A 13,966-nucleotide genomic window follows, 5' to 3' on the forward strand; every position below is an offset into this window, starting at 1 on the left:
ATGCATCTTTATATTGTAAAGAACTATATGGACCATGAGAGCCAGTATGATGTAGTGGTTTGAGTGTTGGACTAAGACCCTGCAGACCAGGGTTCAAGTTCCACCTCAGCCATGAAACCCACCAGGTGACCTTGAGCAAGTCACTCATTCTCAGCCTCACAAGATGGCATTGGCAAATCCCCTCTGAAGAAACTTGCCAAGAAAACCTCACGATAGGTTCACCTTAGGGTCACCGTAAGTCGGAAATGACTTCAAGGCATACAACAAGAGATACGAACCACAAGATGTAGACTGGATGCTGATTTGACAGTTCACAAAACAGCCAAATTCAACTCTGACTACAGTGGGTCCTTGGTATCCACGGGGATCCGTTCTAGATCCACCTGTGGATACTAATATCCATGGATGCTCAAGTCCCATAGTACTCAGTGGTGGCACGACCATGTGTCTGCGCCACCATTGAGGACAATGGCACTTTGCCCCTGACCCCCACCCCGAAGCCAGCATCTCCACTCTCACCATGGCAGGCAGTAGGGGGCTACCTCTTCTTCCTCCTACTCCTTCTCTTCTACTCCTCTTCACCCCATCTCTGCTCTTCCTCCTCCTTTCCCTTCCTCGTCATCACCCCGTCTCTGCTCTTTCTCCCCCTTTTCTTCATCCTTCTCCTGTTCTCCACCTCCACCTCCTCTTACCCCCCATGGCCGCTGTTTATGCATCCCATGACTATCATTTGAAAATACAGGAAAAAATGGATACGTTTCTCAAAATGCTTAATGGATGGCTGCTTTATTATTTATTCTCATACTATCATCAATGTTGTTGTTGTTAAGCACTTTTGAGATATGTCTCTGGTTTGTCCTGTAGATTCTGTTGAATGCTCTCCAGATTTTGGAATCAACTATTGGTAGAGCCATTGTGGTGTAGTGGTTTGAGCCTAGGACTCGAGAGATTGTGGCTCAGAGCCCTGCTCAACCACGCAAACCTAATGATTAAGTGATCTTGGGCAACTCACACTCTACTCTCTGAGAGGAAGTCCATGGCAAACTTGCTGTGGACAAATGTTGCCTAGAAAATTCTGTGATAGGTTTACTTTAGGGTTGTTGTAGATCTGAAACAACGTGAAAGCACACAACAATTAGCTGTAACGTTTCCCCCCTATATATCTGGTTTGCTTGACATTTGTAGCCATAGACGTCTTCTTTTTTAAAAAAGGTAGATCTGGCAGTGAAAAGGCTACACTCTCCATTCAGTTTCCCCTCTTCTCTTCCTGCTGTTTTGTTTATTTTGTTTTGTAAACTGCTCCACATATTACCGTATATATTTGACTATAAGCCAATCTCAAATATAAGTCAAGGGCATGTTTTGAGGCCAGAATTACAGATTTTTATATGATCCCTGGATAAGTTGAGGGTAAAACCTAGGGCCATGTAACAAAGAATGTAAAAGATGAAGTAAAGGAGAACAATGGCAAAGAACTTAGAAAATCCCAGCAGGCATAACTGTTTGTAATCACCCTAAAGGCTGGATGGATGAGAGAGTAAGGGGATCAGTGCTTCTAGGACAGGTTACACTCTTGGTGGTTACTTCTTAAATAAGAGTTAAAGTACAGTACTTACATTGACCCGTGGAAAAGTCAACTTAGGCATTTTGAGTCAATTTTTGACTAAAAGTTATAGACTTATACATGAGTGTGTGTGTGTGTGTGTGTGTGTGTGTGTGTGTGTGTATTTAAGGCTTTTGTAGATTAAATCCAAAAAATAATAAAATAACCCTGAGTCCTCATATTTTGAGAGAGTAAGGGGGAGAGTCACCCTATTGACTTTCTCGCATCATGCACAATTGTAGACAAATTGTATTATATCCCCTCTGACCTTTTTAGAATCGAAACACATGTTGTGTGCTACCTTTCATCATGATGGGTTACTTTGATCCTTGATAAAATTTCCTGTTTTTTTCTCCTCCTTTTCCAATTTTCTTTTTGGACATGCATTGAAATCTTTAGTCCCTGCTCAGAGTCCAGCTGAGAAGTAAGGATAGGTTTCAGGGACATATCTTCTTTTGTGGTGCTGCCAATATTGTAAAATGCTCCGCCAAAAGATATCTGTCTTGTTGCCTTGCTACTTTCAGTACAGTGGTAGCTTTATCATCCTTATGTGATAACTTTATAATATATTAAATATAATATATTTAATGCAAAGGAAATCTGTAGATCTAGGTGTGAAATTTAAAATAAAGTGTGAAATAATGTGCATAAAAACATCTAAATTGTATTAATAAAGTTATATTTCTGACTAATAATAATGATAATGATTTATTTAAAGCCCACCCAATCACAAGGAAACCAGGCAGGTTACAGCAATAAAAAATACAGAGAATACAATAAAATAAAATACCAAAAATAAATAAAATACAATAAAATAAAAGAGAGCGACATGAGTTACAGAATTCACAGTTAGACCTGATGGAATCGGGTCTGTCTTTTTCACTCCCTCCCAGGTCTGATGATGACAGTAGGTACGGAGGGAGGGTTCTTCTTCTTGAGGCAAGAATTTCATTTTAATTAATTTAAATTTAATTCTTCTCATTAAATTTAAGAGAAATATTGATGGACAGAGCGACGTAAGGCACAGTAAACGGGGAGAGGTAGGGAAGGCCTGCCAGAAGAGATCCATCTTAAGAGCTTTCTTAAAGGCTGTAAGAGTAGAAATGTCACGGATCTCCTTCGGCAGGTCATTCCATAGCTTCGGAGCAGTGGTGGAGAAGGCCTTCTGGGAAACTGAGGTTAGTCTAGATTTTTTTGGCTGAAGAAGATTCTTCCCCAAGGACCTTAGAGTGTGGGATGGACAGTATGAAAGAAGGCGTTCCCTTAAGTATCCTGGACCCAAGCCATGTAGGGCTTTAAAAGTAATCACCAACACCTTGTACCTTGCCCGGAAACTAATTGGCAGCCAGTGAAGGGATTTCAAAACTGGTGTTATGTGATCATTACGCCAAGTAGCTGTAATTAACCTGGCTGCCATACTTTGTACAAGTTGAAGTTTCTGATCTTGGCATGAGGGTAGCCCCCATGTAGAGCACATTACAGAAGTCCAGTCGAGAAGTGACCAGCGCATGTACTACTGTTTCAAGGTCTCCTGGTTCCAGGAAGAGGCGCAGCTGGCGTATCAGCCGAAGCTGATAACAAGTGCTCCTGACTGTCGCATCCACCTGAGATGTCAGGTGAAGGGACAAGTCGAGGAGCACCCTGAAGCTGCGGACAGAGTCTTTCAGGGGAAGTGTGACCCATCCAGAACTGGCTGACATACCTGGGCTTGGGTTTCCTATAACGAGTACCTCCGTCTTACCTGGATTCAGCTGTAGTCGGTTTTCCTTCATCCAGTCCATTACCGCCCCAAGACAGGCATTCAGAGGAGAGATGCCATCCTTAGTCACTGCATCAGTCTGAGACATAGAGAAATATATTTGGGTGTCATCAGTGTACTGATAACACCCTGCCCCATATCTCCGGATGATTTCGCCCAGCGGCTTCATGTAAATGTTAAACAGCATGAGAGACAATATGGTGCCCTGGGGGACGTCAAATTTTAGCTCTCTTTTAGAAGAGCAACTGTCTCTCAGCACCACCATCTGGAATCTGCCTGAGAGGTAGGACCGGAACCACTGTAGAACAGTGCCTCCGATACCTCAGGCTTTCCAGAAGGATACCATGGTCGATGGTATTGAAGGCCGCTGAGAGGTCTAAGAGCACCAACAGGGTCACATTTCCCCTGTCAATACCCAGACGGAGATCATCGACTAAGGCGACCATGGCTGTTTCCGTATCCTGCCCTGAATCCAGTTTGAAATGGGTCCAGATAATCGGTTTCATCCAAGACTGCCTGTAGTTGATTGGCAACTGCCCTCTCGATCATCTTGCTCAAGAATGGCAACTACGAGACTGGCCTATAGTTATTTCTATCCAGGGGATCTAGGGAGAGCTTTTTAAAGAGTGGTCTGACCACTGCCTCCTTAAGACAAGAAGGCAGGGTACCCTTCCTGAAGGATGCATTGATTATATTTTTCAGTATCAGCTTGCCTGTATCACCTGGACAGCCAGCCAGGATGGGCAAGGGTCGAGAGGACAAGTAGTTTTTTCCAAACTACTAAGGAGCTTGTCCACGTCCTCAATATGTATCTACTCAAACTGATCCAGTTTAAGAGTAATGGCGGAGGCATTGGATGCCTCTCTTATTGCTTCTGACTTAAAATTGGCACCCCAATCAGCTCTTTTCTGAGAGATTTTATCTGTGACATAATCATTAAAAGCATCACAGCAAGCTATAGTTGAATCTAATAGAGGGTTCTGGGTGGGAGGCAGTTGTGTTAAACTCCTTACCCCCCTGAACAGCTCAGCTGGATGAGATTTTACAGACGTGATAGATGCAGAGTAGAAAGATTTCTTGGCTGCATCTATCGCCACTTGATAGGACCTTAGAAAAGTCCAATGAAGTGTCTTATCAGATATGAGCTGAGATTCCAGCCAACACTTCTCTAGTCGTTGTCCAACCCACTTCATTTTTTAAGATCTTCAGTGTACCAAGGGTTACAGTTTTTAGCGGGCTGGAAAGGATGCTTGGGAGTGAGCATGTCTATAGCTCTGGTGATGTTGCTATTCCACAAATTAACCAGAACTTCGACAGAGTCGCCAGCACTGCCAACCATAGAACCCTCTAGGGCTTCTTGGAACCTAATGGGTTCCATCAGCCTTCGAGGGTGGACCATTCTAATTAGTCCTCCACCCCCAGAGGGCGGAATAGTAGCTTTCAGTCCAACCTTAACCAGGAAATGAACCGTCCATGATAATGCGGAAATACTAGTTATTTCTGCCCACGGATATGTCTATTCCGTGCAGAAGACCACATCAAGAGCATGACCTGCACAATGCATGGGCTCAGAGACTATCTGGGAGAGGCCGATGTTTGTCATGAAACCCATTAACTCCTGAGCCGCAACAGTAAGATTAGTCAAACCAGCCTCTAGGGGGATGTTGAGGTCGCCCAGGACTAACAGCCTAGGCGAGTCCAACACCAGCTCTGAGACTAGTTGTGTCAGCTTGGCTAGGGAGTCTGTTAAGTTACGGGGTGGACAGTAGACCAACAGAATCCCTAAACTCTCCCTGGTCTTAAAGCTAAGGTAAATGCACTCGATGTGGTTTAATGCACAGATAGGTATCCTAGTTAAAGTGAGATTATTTTTATAGATTATGGCTACGCCCCCCCCCCCCGCCCGCTTCCCCTTACCTGCTCATTGACTGAGTACCTGGCTGGAAGGGCCTGAGCCCAGGTTACAGAGCTAATCTGTTCCTAGCCAGCTCTCTGTGATCTATCAATAAGTCATAGATGATACGGGACTTATTCTTCACTGACCTGGCATTACACATGCGCAGAGAAAGGTTTGGTGGATGATTAGGCATGCTCTTCAGATCTTTTGGGGTAGCAGGGCGCATGGAAGGCGGAATAGATATCAGACATCTATCACGTCTTCTTCTGTAACGACCTTTTGCTCTGCTAATGCCATATCTTCCATTGTCCCACACAATTTGAATTGCTGCTCTGTTGAAGACATCTAACCCCTCCCATGAAATGTAAATTGATGGATATGTGTCTTGGTTGACCTCAAGACCCTCCATCCATCCAACCAACGTCTTGTAGTCTCCTAAGTAAACTAGAGTCGATCTATCATGACTCCTTAAGTAATGATAAAAAGTGGGGACAGAGTTCAATGGTCTTGAGACTAGGCATGAGGAAGGAGGGGCAGAAAAGACCCTTGCCCAGGCCTGGCTGCTTCTGCACCGCTACTGTCAATGTAGAGCCGATGGTGGTTACACATCATGACCATGCTTTATCTACAGACAGCAGGAGAAGTGGATCCAGTGGGCAAGTAGAGATTTGTGGTGGAGATTTTCACAAGTAGTGGTTAGCATTTTTTAATGCTAAAAAAATTTTTTTTTTGAGGAAATTAATTGGCAGTTGACCCTAACAATTACTTTCCCATCAGAATTTTTGGAATGGATTCAGATTTTTTAACCTTTCTTCTAGGTCGGGAGTGATCACTAGTGGAATAATTTCCAACTTTTTTTATTTGCAGGGTATATATAATAGAGATATCTATTATTTCTATTGGTATTTATATTTGAAACCTTCAGTGTGTGCAGTTAGGCAGAATCCAGCAATCTGTGGGTTCGTACATCGCTTATGCGATTATAATACACTGTTATTTATTGTTAATGACTCCAACAGATACTTGGCATCAACTGTGGCATGCTTAGCAAAGCTGGAAGTACCAAAACACTGAAGAGCCTTTACTTTGGCATGATGCCATGCTCTTCCCTCAGCCGTATGTGAAGGCCGATACAAGAAGATCCAATTCTTAGACAGATTATGGCCCTGTGACTCTGGCCAAACAGAGACAACAGAGCACGTATTTCTTCAGTGCTCATACTATAGGGATACCAGCCTCAGTCTTATTTCACCTTTATTGTATAAACATCAAGGACACACCAGTCAATTTGACACTTTTTTGTTGCTTTCAGACATCAACCCTGATATAACATATAACATTGCTAGATTCTGTGCAGCTGTGGTTAAAATCCATCAGCCAATGACCTTCACAATTGGCTAGTATCAATCTTGTCCAGCCACATTGGATTTTAAAATGATATTTTAAATACTGTTTTTAATCTGTGTTTTACCTTGTTTTTAACTTGTTTTTGCCTTCTTTTATTCTGTATCGCCCTTTTCCCCTGTGCTGGTCTATGATTGTAGTAAAGATGAATTGAACACTGTTATATGCTGATGATCTTTTGTGGTTTATTCATTGTCTGTACCAGAGTTGACAGAATACGTCACAATGTATGAACCTCCTTTCTGGCTTTAATGTTACGTGGTCCAAATCAAGCTGTTAGGTATTTAGGCATATGGATTCCTTGAGATAATGTGCATATGATTAAATTAAATCAAATATGTTTGCAATACTTGAAGAAATCTCTCTTCATTGGGATAATTGAGTATCACTTAAATGAAGCATTTGGGATAAAGTTAATATACTTAAGATAGACGTTCACCACATATATTGTATATATTTTGAGCTATCTCATTGTTTATTCCTCAGGTATATTTTCAGGAAATTAATACTGTACTTAGTAAATTTATATGGAAATCTTCTCCACTCCATTCTCACATAAAAAGATGAAGTTGTCATTTTTGGAGGGTGGATTTAATTTCCCATACATTTTAATAATAATTCTTGACTTGAATAAACAGTTGGTAGATACACCCCAATTCAGGTACAGCCCAATTCAGACTCTCCTCCTCATTTCTAACTCGCTTCTTTCCATGGATCAGGGCAGGGAACAACAACAATTAACAGACACATCACGTGAGTTAAAACCCATCAATTAAAATACACATCAATTTAAAAGGACATGCATACAATTTAAAAGGAAAGATATACACATATTAAAACAATCTATATTTAAAATTCATCATTTAAAATTCACAATTTAAAAATCATCCGGGTAAGCCTGCCAGAAGAGACTGGTCTTTAATACCGTTTTGAATTCAGACAGTGTATTCTGCTGTCGAATCTCTTCCAGCAGGTCGTTCTATAGTCTAAGGGCAGCTGAAGAAAAAGTCCTCTAGCTGACAGTTGCTAACCTAGTCCTGGCTGAATGGAATAGTTGTCCGCCAGAGGACCTAAGCTTATGGGACAGAGTATATGGGAGAAGGCAATAGAAATAGCACTTACATTTCTATACCGCTTTATAGTGCTAAGCACTCTAAGCAGTTTACAATGTGTTACCCAATTGCCCACAACAAACTGGATACTCATTTTACTGACCTGTGAAAGGATGGAAAGCTGCGTCAACCTGGAGCCCTGCAGGGATTGAACTCACAACGTTTTGGCACCAGTACCAACATGTAACCACTGTGCCACCAGGGCTCTTGGTGATCCTGTAGGCCAGTGATGGCAAACCTATGGCACGCGTGCCAGAGGTGGAACTCAGAACCCTCTCTGTGGGCACACATGCTGTTGCCCTAGCACAGAGTTTGCCACAGTTTCTTACTAGAAAGCCAGAGGGACGTGGCACTTTGCAATAAATAAGTGGGGTCTGGGTTGCAGTTTGGGCACTCGGTCTGTAAAAGGTTCACCAACACTGCTGTAGGCAGTCCTGTAGGTAACCTCGACCCAAACCATGTAGGGCTTTAAAGGTAATAGCAAAAACTTTGTATCTTGCCTAGAAACTAGTTGACAGCCAGTGGAGTGATTTTAATACTGGTGTAATGTGATTACTCCTGAATGTGCCAGTAATCAATCTGTCTGCCATGTTTTGAACTAGCTGAAGTTTCTGGACTTGGTACAGAAGTGGCCCAATGTCCAGCACATTGCAGAAGTCCAGCCTTGAGGTTACCAGTGCATGCATTACTATCTTTAGGTCCTTCAGATTTAGGTAGGGGCTCAGTTGACACAACTGTTAGTACCCTTTACATTTCTGTTGAATGTCATTTTACTGGTTGGGGTGGGGTGGAGGTTCAGTCTGACATCTAGCCATCTTTTGCTTGCAGAGCTGAAAAGAACAAATTTGCTAGCCCCCCCCCCCCCCCCCTTGCTATAACATGCTGATGAGAAGAGCCTGTGTGCTTTAGTCCATTACCTTTTTGCAGCTTGGCAGGTGTGAAAATCATTTTGATAATGTGAACATAAAGTTGTGGTCTGTTCTGTTTCCAGCAAAACAACTGTGTTAGTGTACATTTTCCTGTACATACTCCTCTTAGTTGCTATGGTACATTGCCCATCTATCCAAGTTTTCATATACAATATGAGCAGCATGATATTTCGTGCAAGGGATAAAATGGACAGTGCCCATGAAACATGTGACATATTGAATTTGTTATCCTTATAGACAAGAGTCCTGGTTTCTTTGCTGAAATAGACTGGTGTTGGCACTCCTTCGGAAACTGCTATTGAAGTGGTAGGATTCCACAAGCAGATAACAGAATTTGGCTTATGGCTGGATATTCTCTCATTGTGATAGGTTAGTCTGTGTCCTTGATTTTTGAAGATCTGTGTCAACACACCATGCAGCAGTAGACTGGGAGGAATTTGTAAGATGTAGAACAGCTTTCAAGATTGAATGCATTTTCCTTGACTGTGTATGCATTAGAATTAGTTTTAAAACTGTGTGCTCATACACTAGAGCTAAATATAGAGAAGTCCTTGATGGGAGACTTTCTTTTGAAAGTGGGCCTTGAGTCTCTTGAGTATTTCTCACAACTGAACACTGCAAATCTACAGCGCTATATAAATAATAATAATAACAACAACAACAACAACAACAACACTGTAGGATAAAAGATTTACTTTAGCAGTGGCTTCTCACAGGACTTTGGTAATAGTAGAAGAGAACATACCAAATGGCATGAAAACTTTTCAGCAAAATGCTAAGAAATTAAACAGTTAACATCTCTTAGTTCATCTGAAGTGGATAATCTTGGAAAACAGGTCCCCTGAAATTGAAAATGCTGCTGTAGAATTCCTATTTGGTTAATGAGTTAAAAACAGCTATCCAGGGCTTGATTCTAGCAAAGCGTACTTACTTGGCTTATATCACAGAGAACTGGTTGAATAAGGGAGGCTTAAATTTCTCCACCTTGGTCCATCAGGATTGTCTGTATAGCAACAAATGAGACCTGGAGGACAGGAAGGCAGAGCTGCAGTGGTCTTTCATGATTCCATCTCCCCACCAGTATGCTGGCGTTGGGGCATATGAAAGTGGATGCCTGGAATAGAACTGGAGAGTCTTTTGGCGTAGTGCCCCCTCATTGCTCATCACGTTCCTAAGTCATCAGGGTGGTCTCAGAGGTGGAGCTTGGTCTCCTTGTCTTTTACATGGGGGGGAGAAGGAGTCAACATTCATGCTCTGGCTGGCTGGTTCAGGACTTCCTTTTCAACATGCATCTGTCCAAATTCGTCACTCATTTTGAATGGGATATTAGTGATTCTGGAGTTCGGGATGTTTTTTTCTTCTTCTGTTACAGATAGATTGCTATCCATTGGGAGATTAATTAAGACTGTCCACTCTTAAGCGAATGATCTAGATGGCTTTCTCATGACTTGTGGAATTTCTTGCTGTCTCAGCAGATAATGCTGTCGAATAGCAATAGCAATAGCAAGTACATTTCCATACTGCTTATCAATGCACTTAAGCACTCCCTCAGTGGTTTACAAAGTGTAAGCTAATTGCCCCCAACAAGCTGGGTACTCATTTTTGCAAAGGATGCAAAGCTGAGTCGATCCTGAGTCCCTGGCTAGGATTGAACTCACAACCTTGTGGTGTGTGAGGGAGTGGCTTCAGTATAGGCATTTAACCACTGCGCTACCAAGACTCCCTAAAAGCCTTGGTTGGCCCCTGGAAAGCCAGGATAGTAGACATGATCACTTCTGACTGAAAATTCCAGCTGAAAATAATGAAAGAAGCTATTTGGTTTTCTAGGGAGCTGATGATGATGTAGCAAGTATCAATGGTGAACAGAACAACACTGACAGAATACTTGGACCAGTTTCAACTAAGCATAGGCTAGCAATGATAATAGTGAAAGAATTGTTCTTCTCTGTCATCATATCTAAGCAGTGGAGCTGCTTTGGGTGGTCAAAGACATGTTACACTTTGGTTCCTGGAACAAGAATCCACTCACTTTGACTAAGCTTCAGGACACTTTGGGCCCATACAGACAGGCCAAAATAAAGCTGCTTCGGGTCACTTTAGAGGTATGCTGTTTAAATGATGCATGTGTCCTAAGAGGTGAGAAGCTGCGCCAAAGCCACACTCTAGTCCTAAGAACTGGAGCGCAGCTTTGGCACAGCTTCTGGCCTCTTAAGATGTGTGTGTTGTTTAAGCAGCATACCTCCAAAGTGGCCTGAAGCAGCTTTATTTTGCCTGTCTGTATGGGCCCTTTGTTAATAAAATAACTTGGATCCTTTCCAGCTAGTTAATACAAGTCCAGTAGATTTGGCCTTTCCTTGACCAGTAATAATGGATACTTTTCAATAAAGCTAAGTTGGTAAGGAGAGTGGAGAGAAGCAAGATTCTACTCTGCATAAAAAGGTGAGGTAGTAAGTGACCTTAGAGTTCACTTACGAAGATTGCTTATTCGATAATTCTCCTATATTCTATTATTGGGCAGAGTGCTAAAGTGCCAGGTGGTATCTCAGGTTCATGGATTAATTAAATTACCTGGCTCCATTTCTGATTGACTTCCAAGCCTGTCTGTGGGATTGAGACTGCTTTGGTTATCTTGGTGAATGGAACTCTACAGAGAGCTGTGTTTCTCTTGCTTCTTCTGCAAGACCTCTCAGCAACTTTTGATACCATTGGCCATTGTATGCCTTAGGCCCATCTATCGGAGAGGGATTGGCTTAAATCCAGTTCTTCTCCCAAGGGGAGGATATCATTTGAATCATGGGAAATTACACAAGTTGGACTTGCCAAGTTCCCTCTGATTCAATGGGTCTAGTTTAATTGAGAGTAATAGTTAGATTTTAGCCATTATTTTATGGTCTCTTCAGCCCTTTCTGGATTGACCAGTTTATAGGCCAAATCTTTGGTCAGTGTGTCGGAATTTCATTTTATTCCCCATGCTGTTTTTTAAAATTATTTTCTTATTTAGATTTACAAACAAAAATGCATTAAAAAGTAGTTAAAACTACCATACTGTTTTAACAGATACATGAAGCTGTTCGGAGAGTTTACCCAGGATTTACAAAATTGTTTCTCCTGGTATACTGATGACATCCAGCTCTAGCTCTCCTTTCCATCTTAATCCTAGGAAGTCATTTTGTTCTAAATTAAAACCTGAAATTATTGATGAGCTGGAATATGGAGGAACAAATTGAACCTCTGTTGAAACAAGATAGAGCTTTCAGTGATAGGATGGATATGTCCATTTGGCAATTAATTGCCTGTGGCAATTAATTTTTGTTGCTACAAAGGAGGTTTTTAACTGGGTGAGCATTGTTTTAGTCTGTGTCTCAATTTCACTTGTATCTTTTGGATTTGTTGTTAGCTATCATTCTTATGCCATTCTTGTGAGGACATAAGAGTAGAAATCTACTAAATACCTACTGTAAAAAAAATTACAAGAGTATCTTTAAAACAAAATACTGAAATTGACACATTAATGGTTTTTTTGTTTTAATTGTACATAGAATTTAAAGATTATCTAAATAAAGGAGGGTTGGAACCTCTGGTGCAGATTTGCAGAGGGCACAAGCAGCTGCAACAGCAGGGAAGAATGGTCAAAAGTTTTATCTCTCTCTTCACCAGCAGGATCTTCTAACACCTTCCTTCCATGAACAGAAGGCGCCCTTCCCTTTGTATAGCAGAAAAGTCTGGATCCCACCCAGTTTCCCCACAGCATTTTGGCAGCTAGTTATCACATAGCAAATGCCTCTTGTAAATGCTAGTATAAATAAACATAAAGAATGAGATACCATCCAAAATGGCTATCTGCTTAAAATGAAAAATTATAGTTAACAATAGAAGCTTATGTGAGGTCAGTTTTGAAGTGTAGAGGTTAAAATGTTGATTCATTTCCACGTCTAAACAAGATATGCTACCTTTTACATATACTTTTCACTTTCCCCTCCTCAGCCACTTGACTTTTTCAAATTGCTAATGGCCATTTAATTATATTTTGTGTCTGCTCTAGTGCTGAGTATGCAGGTAGATCGTGCATTAATAAGCATGTTATTATAGTGATTCATGCTAGCCTTGAGAGAGATGTTTAAAATTTTACATTTTTAAAAAATTAACTGAGAAAGCATCTGACTGGAAAGGATTTTCTTGTTTATACTTGATAAATTGTAAAGTATGCCACAGTTTTTGCAGACCTAACAGCCCACAAAAATAGTACTGTGATCTTGAATAGTATAGCAAAATAAATATGTTAAGGCTCTTTAAGATTCTGGGAAGCTTTGCTCCATAAAGTGTGTGTATTTGCTATATTGTAAATGATATTGGTGTGGCCCTCATTGTGGGAGGGGGGAATCCTATAGGAGTTCTATTTTAGTGAGACATGTGCAGGATATTTCCTACATAAAGTGTTGCAGCACTACTAGTTGTTGGACTATCTGGTAAAGTATTGCCGATTTAGGTTGACTCTCCCTTATTTGAAATGCTTGGGACCATTTGGATTTTAGAATTTGATCTTGGAGATGGGAGCCATGTCCAAACATGAAATTCATCTGTTTTGTATACAGTTTATCCATATAGCTTGAAGGTAATTTTTATACACAATATTTTTAATAATTTTGTGCATGAAACAAAGTTTGTGTATAATGAATTGTCAGAAAACAAAGTTGCCACTTTCTCAGCCATCCATGTGGACAATTCTGGATTCTGGAATATTTTGGATTTAACAATGCCAGATCAGAGAGACTCAAACTGTACTATAAAGTATTGCAGTTGCATGAATATCAATTTTATATCATGAGCTAACGTTTTATATACATAAAATTCAAAACAGTAAAGATGTTAACTTCTCATGACTCTGTTACTTCTTATAGGAGGATCCTTTAGTTTGTGAAAAGCAACTTGCTTTGGATTGCAAGAAGCTGAGCTTCTAACTGATTGGAAGTTAACAGATATTATGTTTACATATTGCCCTTTCTTTCTCATCATATACTGTAGGTGGCATTTCTGCGGAATAAATAGTTTTACATAACATCAATTGGAGAGAGACAGCACATGGACCAGTGCAAGCATTATTTGAATATAATGTATGTTAAGTGTGGGAGAAATGAGGTGGTAATACACAGAGAATTTAAATGAGAAGTTAGGAAGCAACATGGTGGATCCTTCAGTTTGAATGGGCTGCTTGATAAATATCTTGATCTGTTAGCTGTAGCTTTGGATTTGTTATCTTACCTA

At 40.9% G+C, this 13,966-nt stretch overlaps 1 protein-coding gene across 1 annotated transcript in view; it reads left to right on the plus strand.

Annotated features, from left to right (window-relative positions):
* The window catches only part of CDYL (chromodomain Y like), a 157,349-nt gene that overhangs the window by 51,873 nt on the left and 91,510 nt on the right, over positions 1 to 13,966 (plus strand). The gene's annotated exons all lie outside the window — the stretch shown is intronic.

Source organism: Sceloporus occidentalis, unplaced genomic scaffold (genome assembly GCF_023333645.1).
Source record: "Sceloporus occidentalis isolate IW3139 unplaced genomic scaffold, rSceOcc1.0.p SCAF_3, whole genome shotgun sequence".
NCBI lineage: Eukaryota > Metazoa > Chordata > Lepidosauria > Squamata > Phrynosomatidae > Sceloporus > Sceloporus occidentalis.